Source organism: Cervus elaphus, chromosome 29 (assembly GCF_910594005.1).
Source record: "Cervus elaphus chromosome 29, mCerEla1.1, whole genome shotgun sequence".
NCBI lineage: Eukaryota > Metazoa > Chordata > Mammalia > Artiodactyla > Cervidae > Cervus > Cervus elaphus.
This window is the reverse complement of record NC_057843.1, coordinates 32,226,688-32,234,761: the sequence shown is the minus strand read 5'-3', so window position 1 is coordinate 32,234,761 and position 8,074 is coordinate 32,226,688. Positions and strand designations below refer to the sequence as shown.

At 33.0% G+C, this 8,074-nt stretch overlaps 1 pseudogene; it reads right to left on the bottom strand.

Annotated features, from left to right (window-relative positions):
- Nucleotides 1–7,645: 7,645 nt before the first annotated feature.
- LOC122686348 lies at nucleotides 7,646–7,744 on the bottom strand (annotated as a pseudogene).
- Between the last annotated feature and the right edge of the window lie 330 nt (nucleotides 7,745–8,074).

Here is an 8,074-nt window from a genome sequence, read left to right as displayed (position 1 = left end):
TGGGCAGATTCTTCACCATCTGAGCCACCAGGGACTCCCAGTTGAATGCTCTATTGGAATATAACTGTGAAACCTTAGTATGAACTTTATCTTCAAATAGAATAGTAAAGAAACATTAAGATAAAGCTGCAGAAATTTGGAAGCAAGTAAAAAATGACAATTTTTCAGTTTATTTGGGATCTTTACCTTAATTATTTTAGAAGTACCTAAGAAAGATTATGTAATGAAATATTTGGGGCTAGACTAGGTGAGAAAATAGAAGAGACAAAAAGTAGAATTCAATCTCAAATTTTTATTGGAAATTAGACAAGTGAATCAAGAGTTATTTAGGAGGATAAAGAGCGAGATAATAGCTTAAGCGCTAAAGAAAACAGGCTGTCATCTAGGATGCTGATTCATTTGTGTGATTAAAAAAAAAAAAGAGGGGCTAAAAAGAAAGCTTAGTCAGCTGCTACAAGGATAGATACTCTTGCAATTTTCATTCACTTTTTAGATATAATCCTACTATCAGACTCAGAGCACATTGACTGAGGTGGGGGTTCTTGAGGAAGACATTGTCCCAATGCCCTTTAATCCTTCCTCAAAGGTACCATTGGAAAAAGAGGAATATCAGGCATTTTGCATCTGTTATATACAGAGTCTCACTAGCACTGATCCTGAATTATATGGATATATAGATCCTGTTATAGCCTCCTTATTGGAGGGAGACTTTGGGGTTGAGGTAATACATGTAAATCTGACATAAACATCTCCCATTTGATACAGTAGGTACACAGATCCCATTTGTGTTTATTTACCTTGCACTTTAATGCATAATTAGAATGGACACATACTGGTAGAAGAGTCCTCATGGTGGCTTCCTAACTTGATAGGAATCCTATCCTTTTCTTCCAACTTAATAAATCATAAGTGATACTTTGTCTTGAGAAAAATTGTTGAAATCTTCAGTGCAATTCTCTTTTAATGATGAAGAGGTTTGTGGTCCCTATTATATAGTCTTCATTTCACCTCTGTCCTCCCTGCTTAAAGAATGACCCAGAATGTAACTCAATAAACTTATTCAAGAGGTATTTTTAGCAGTTTTGTCCTATACGGCATCTTTAGATAAATTTTTAAAGATTTCCACAAATTCTCCATTTGTACCATTCTTCCAAGTGATCAGAGTTACCTGATTTCAGTTTAATTCAATTATATCCCTTCCACCTTGGAAAAGGAAGTGATTTGTTCTTACAAGAATTGACAACTCATCCAACTCTAAATATTTGCAGTAGCAGTGGCAAGTCTTATAGGAAATTATATTTACTGACATAGACAGTAACATGATATTGTCTCAGAACAAGATACTTATTTTTGACAAAGGGAGTGTCATAAATGGCACATTATTCCTTCCACATAGCACACTATTAGAAGACAATGGGCCAAAAGGATGACAGGGTGGCCTACTGAAGGTTTTAGGTAAGTTGCCACCTCAGGGAAAACATTTTGAGAAATAGCCCCAGAATTGTAGTAAATGAACTTGGTCCAATGCAGATATATAATGTTTAATCTAGAATGGGTATGTTTAGGGGTAAAATGGAAGTAGGATTGGCTAGACTCTCACTCACATTGACTTAGTACTCTAAGTTCTGGTGGATAAGACACCTTTCTTTCTAGGTAGAACCCTCCCTCTAAAGAATACAATAAGATTACAGTAAATCTGAAGTAATGAATTCTTTTCTGATCACATTGAGCAGTATAAGCTGGTGTATTAGAAAGAAGAGAAATGGGCTATACTACTGGCATGGGTAATGAATTCATATTATTATGAGCCAGGTATGGTGTTACACAAAAGGACCTGTCAGCATGTTTAGAACCCTGGTTTACCTGGGAAATATCTCAGTGTTCTCATGCTCCATGATACTCCTAGGTGTGTTTTTGTTGGAGCCATTACTTGTCGAAGATCAAGAACAACAAAAACTCAGACTCTTCTGGGCAAGCACAATGAACTAGAGAAAGAATTGACCCAGAAAATGAGGAGAACCCTAGAAAGTGTTGTGAAGTAGGGAGATAATGAAAATTAGTCAATCAAAGAGTACAATTATCAGGACCTGTTGTAATAGCGCATTGAAAACTCAGTCACAGAGTAGACTTGTAATGGCACCCATATTGATTCAACAGTAAGGGAGTCCTTGTTTCAGATGTTTATTTTGTTCTGGTTCACACCATTTCTTCTTCAACACTTGTTTTTGCTGAAACTAGGATGCAAAGTTCCATGTAGCACAGCACAAAATTAAAAATAAATAAACAGAAGCCAAATTGACTATAAGTAGTGACGCAGATATCATACACAAATTATTTGAAAACTATTATAAATATAATTATATATTATCATTTGGAATTAATTCAGGATATGCAAAGCTATAGAAATGTTAGATAATATCAGGTAAAAATATGGAGCTGTAAAATTCATAAGAAACAAATAGATACATTCCATTATCTCTCAAAAATAATTAAATGAAAAGACAAACTTAGAGGAGGGAAAAAGAATGTAAAAACAAATTAGCTGACAATTCACAGAAAAATAAAGAGATGGGTATACATATGAAAATATTTTGGACTTCACACATATTTAAGGATATTAATAATAACTAGATTATTTTTATTATCAATTAAATTAGCAAACATTAAAATGACCAATAATAAATTTGTCAAGATAATATGAAAATAATACTATTGATATTTTTGTAAAGTGTTACAATTTTTAAAGCCTATTTGTCTTTATGCTATATAGTAAATTTACATTATTTTTGATGAGGCAGTTCCATTAGGAATTTATTTTGTATAATCATAGGTTGTAAAAAACACAGTCAGAAGTAAAAAAAAAAAAATGCTATGCAAAAAGGCTTATTATTTGTACAAATTAGAACATAAATATCCACCAGTACAATATAGATTCAATATGAAATGTCATATCTGTGTCATAAGATTATTTATATATGTTAAAATATGAGATCAAGACTTACCTGGTGGCTTAGATGGTAAAGCATCTGCCTACAGTGCGGGAAACCCAGGTTCAATCCCTGGGTCGGAAAGATCCCCTGGAGAAGGAAATGGCAACCCACTAGTATTCTCACTTGGAAAGTCCCATGGACTGAGGAACCTGGTGGGCTACACAGTCTATAGGGTCACAAAGAGTCAGACACAACTGAGCGACTTCACCTTCTTTTCTAATACATCCAAACAGAAGTAAAACTTCCCTATTTTATATATATATATATATATATATATATTTCATTTAGCAGTCTGTGTGTGTGTATGTACACACACAGACTGCTAAATGAAAAAGGATATTCCATGATAGTATGACAACACATGCCTATGTGAAGAACATTTTTGTAAAACATTAGATGAGGTCAATAGAGATTACTTCTGGGGATTGTGGGAGAAGTTTAGATGTCAGGAAGAATCTATACACTTTATAACCTTTTGATTCATCTGAATTTCATATTTTAACTCATTTTACTTTTATTACAAAGTTAGTTTTATTATGTGTACACCCCAAAAAGTCATAATCATCATTAGAAAACATCTCAAAGAATAATTGAACTCTACTTTTCCCAGAGCAACATACAACTGTATAGAAATAAGCACCTGGAGTTCTCAGAGTATGGGTTTCCCTGGTGGCTCAGAGATTAAAGCATCTGCCTCCAATGCGGAAGACCCGGGTTCGATCCCTGGGTCGGGTAGATCCCCTGGAGAAGGAAATGGTAACCCACTCCAGTATTCTTGCCTGGAGAATCCCGTGGATGGAGGAGCCTGGTAAGCTACTGTCCACGGGCTCCCAAAGAGTCGGACACGCCTGAGCGACTTCACTTTCACTTTCTCAGAGTACACTAATTAATATATGTGGAACAATCTAATCTGTAATGCAGGTTTGATGAGCTTGCCAAGAGGAAAAGAGCTAAAGGTAATGAGGAGACACTGACTTTGAGCAAGACAAGTAGGGGAAATCACATGCCAGGGAGGAAGATTTTTCCTATGATCCTAGAGATGAATTAGAGTTCATAGGAAACAGAAAGAGTTGTAAGAATATTTGGGCCAATACTGCTGAAGAGCAGCTTTATCATTTGGAAAGGCAGTTGGATACAATTAACTATCTGTACCTTAGTTGCTAACACTGACAGATACATTGAGCTCAATATTATCTTTGTAACTTGTAAATTTTAGCTTTACATTAGAAGACAAGCTCTTTTTTATTCAATTTAAAATTATAAAATTCCGGCTATCTTCTCTGAGCTATATGATATACCTCTAGTAGCATATTTATGTTACATGTAGTAGTTTGTACCTTTTAACCCCCTACACCTATCTGTCTTCCTCCCTTATCTCTCTCCACTGCTAGCAACTGTTCGTTCATTATATGAGTCTATAATTCTTCCACCACACTTAGAAACGTGTTAAATGCACCAGTGTTTGAAGTAAGAAAGTACACTGGTCAAATTTTATATGAATATTCTGGAAAGATACTTAATATGAAATCTACCCTTGTTAAAAATATTGTAGATATTTTAATATAAAATATTAAATATAAAATATAAATATAAAAATGTAAAATATTTTTATTTTTATAATAATAAAATTATTATTTATAATTTATTATAAATAAATATTTATATAAAATATTTATAAAATATAAAATATAAAAATATTATAAGACTATATTGTTAACTACAAATAATATTCTGTACAGAAGGTCTCTAGAACTTATGCTACTGAAACCTTATACATGTTGAATAGCAACTCACAATCCCTCCCTTCACCTTAGTAGTTCATGGCAATTACCACACCATGCTCTGCTTCTATGTGTTTGACTATTTTATAAATCTCATATAAGTTATATTACACAGTATTTTTCCTTCTGTGACTTCTTATTTCACTTAATATATTTTCCATCCATGTTTTCACATATGGTAGGCTTTCCTTTTTTCTTAAAGTTGAATAATATTCCATTGCATGTATATAACACATTTTTTATCAATTCATTTGTTGATGGACATCACATCTTGGGTATTGTTAATAATGCTGTGAAGAACATAAATATACAAATATCTCTTCAGGATATTCAATCCTGATTTTAATTCTTTTGGATTAAAAACATAGAAGTGAGATTGCTAAATCATGTAGTAACTCATAAGAAAATTGAGGAAACTTCATACTGTTTTTCATAGATGTTGCATAGTTTTGCATTCCTGTGAATAGTGTATAAGGATTCCAATTTTTTCACATCCTCACCAACACTTGTCATTTTTAAAAATAATAGTCATACTAACAAGTGTGAAGTAATAGCTCATGGTATTGATTTTCATTTCTGTGATTATTAGTGATTTTGAGCATCTTTTCATGTATTTATTGGCCATTTGTATGTCTTCAGAGAAATTCTACTCAGGACACTTGCCTACTGCCATTGGGTTGTTACTATTATTATTATTTGTATAAAATTAGAGTTCCCTGTATATTTTGGATATTAAACCTTTAATCAGATTCATGGTTTGTAAATATTTTCTCTCACTGCATAGGTTGCTTTTTTACTCTTTTGTTTCCTTTGCTATGTAGAAGCTTTTTAGTTTGATACAATGCCACTTGTTTATTTTTGCTTGTATTGCCCGTACTTTTGATGTAATACCCATGGAATTATTGCCAAGACAAGTGTCATGAAGCTTTTCTCCTATGTTTTGTTTTAGGAATGGTACAATTTCAGGTATTATGTTCAAGTCTTTAATCCATTTTGAGTTGATTTGAAAGAATAGTGTAAGATAATGATGCAATTTCATCCTATTGCATGTAGATATCCAGTTTTCCCTAAACCATGTACTGAAAGGATTATTCTTTCCTCATTCTGCATTTTCTGTATCTCTATCTAAGATCAGTTGACCATATATGCATTTTGGGGCTCTCTATTCTGGACTATTAAATGTCTTTTATTCTAATACATACTGTTTTATAATGTGGCATAGTAATATATCCTGAAACCAGAAAGTGTGCTGCCTGTAGCTTTGCTGTTCTTTCTCAAGATTTTTTTGACTAATTGAGTTTTTTTGGTTCCATGTAAATTTTAGGATTCTTTTTTCTTTTTTTTTTATTTCTATGGGAAAACAAGGTCATTGGTATTTTGATAAAAATTTTGTTGTATCCATGGTGCATTTTGGTAGTATGGATATTTTAGCAATACCAACTCTTTCAATTTATGAATACAGAATGTCTTTCCATTTATTTGATTTTACATTATTTTATTAATCAATGTTTGGTAGTGTTCAGTGTACAAATCTTTTATCAGTTAAATTCATACCTTTGTATATTATTATTTTATCATATTGTAAATTATAGTTTTATTAATTTCATTTTTAGAAAGCTCAGTATTAATTTATAGAAATGGAACTAATATTTGTATTATTTTTCTATCATGCAACTTTAATGAATTTCTTTATTAGTTCTGATAAGTTTTTCTAGTGTCTTTGGGGTTTTCTACATCATGCCATTGGCAAATGGAGAGAACCTTACTTTTTTCCTATCCAACCTGAGTGCTTTTTATTACTTTTTCTTGCCTAATTTCTTTGATAAGGATTCTAGTTGAATGAGAGTGCTGAGAGTGAGTATTCTTGCCTTGTCCTTAAACATTTCCTAAAACGCTTTTAGTTTTTCACTGTTGAGTATATTATTAGTTATTGACTTTTAATATACATGTCCTTTATTAAGTTGGGGTAAAATTCTTCTATAACGAATTTCTTCTTCATGATTTTTCACTTTAATTGATTTCTATATGTTGAAATCATCTTTACCTCAAATCCCACTAGGTCTTGGTATATTATCCTTTTTAAATGCTGCCGAATTATCTTTGCTACTATTTTGTTTCCTATTTTTGCATGTATGTCTGTTAGGGATATTGGCCTCTATTATTCTTTCCTGCTGTCTCTTATTTGGGCTTTGGTATCTGGGTAAAACTGGCCTCATAGAATGTCTTTGAAAGTGTCCCCTCTTTGTTAATTTATTTATTTATTTTTGGCTGTGCTGGGTGGGTCTTCATTACTGTAGGCAGGCTGGCTTTCTCTATTTGTGGTGAACAGGGGTACTTTTTGTTGCAGTGCACAGGCTTCTAATCACAGTGTCTTCTCTTGTCACAGAGCATGGGCTTTGGGGCTCTCTGGCTTCAGCAGTTGTGTGCATGGGTCTATTTGCCCCATGGTATGTGGGGTCCTCTCAGACCACAGATCGAACTGGTGTCCCCTGCGTTACAAGGTGGACTCCCAGCCACTGGACTACCAAGCAAGCCCTCCCCTCTTGTGCAGTTTTTTGAAAGAGTTTAATAAGGATTAGTATTAATTATTTAAATGCTTACTAGGATTCGTCAGTGAAGGCCTCTATCTCTGAACTTTTCATTGTTGGTAGGTTTATGATTACTGGTTTAATCTCTCTTAGCCTTTTAGCACTTTTCATATCTTCATGATTCAGGATTGACACGTTATATGTTTCCATCTACTTTTTCTAGATTATCTAGTTTTTTGGTACATGATTGTTAATGGTTCTTTTTTATGTCTTTGGTGGCACTTGTAATGCCTCTTCTTTTATTTCTGAATTTATTTATTGGCGTCTTCTCTCCTGCTTCTCTCTCAAATACTTTTATTACTTTGCTTGTCATCTTTGTGCAGGGCTCATGCTAATCTTCTGTGTATCATTCTGATTTTACTATGTGTGCTGACGAAGTTAGTATTTCTCTTTTCCTTGGTTAGTCTCACTAAAAAGGCTTGTTATTTTTATTTTCTCAAAAGATTAGCTCTTAGTTTCATTGATCCTTTCAATTGTCTTTCTAGCTCTGTTTATATTGTTATGCTCTAATCCTTTTATTTCTTTCCCTTCACTAACTTTGGACTAGCTTGTTATTTTTGTTCTCAGTCTGTTTTCCTTCCTGGAGGTGTAAATTGGACTGTATATTTCATTTTTTCTTAATAAAGGCATTTATCACTATAAACTTCCTTCTTAAGACTACTTTTAATGCATCCCTTAAGTTTTAGTATGTTTGTTTTCATTTTAACTTGTCTTG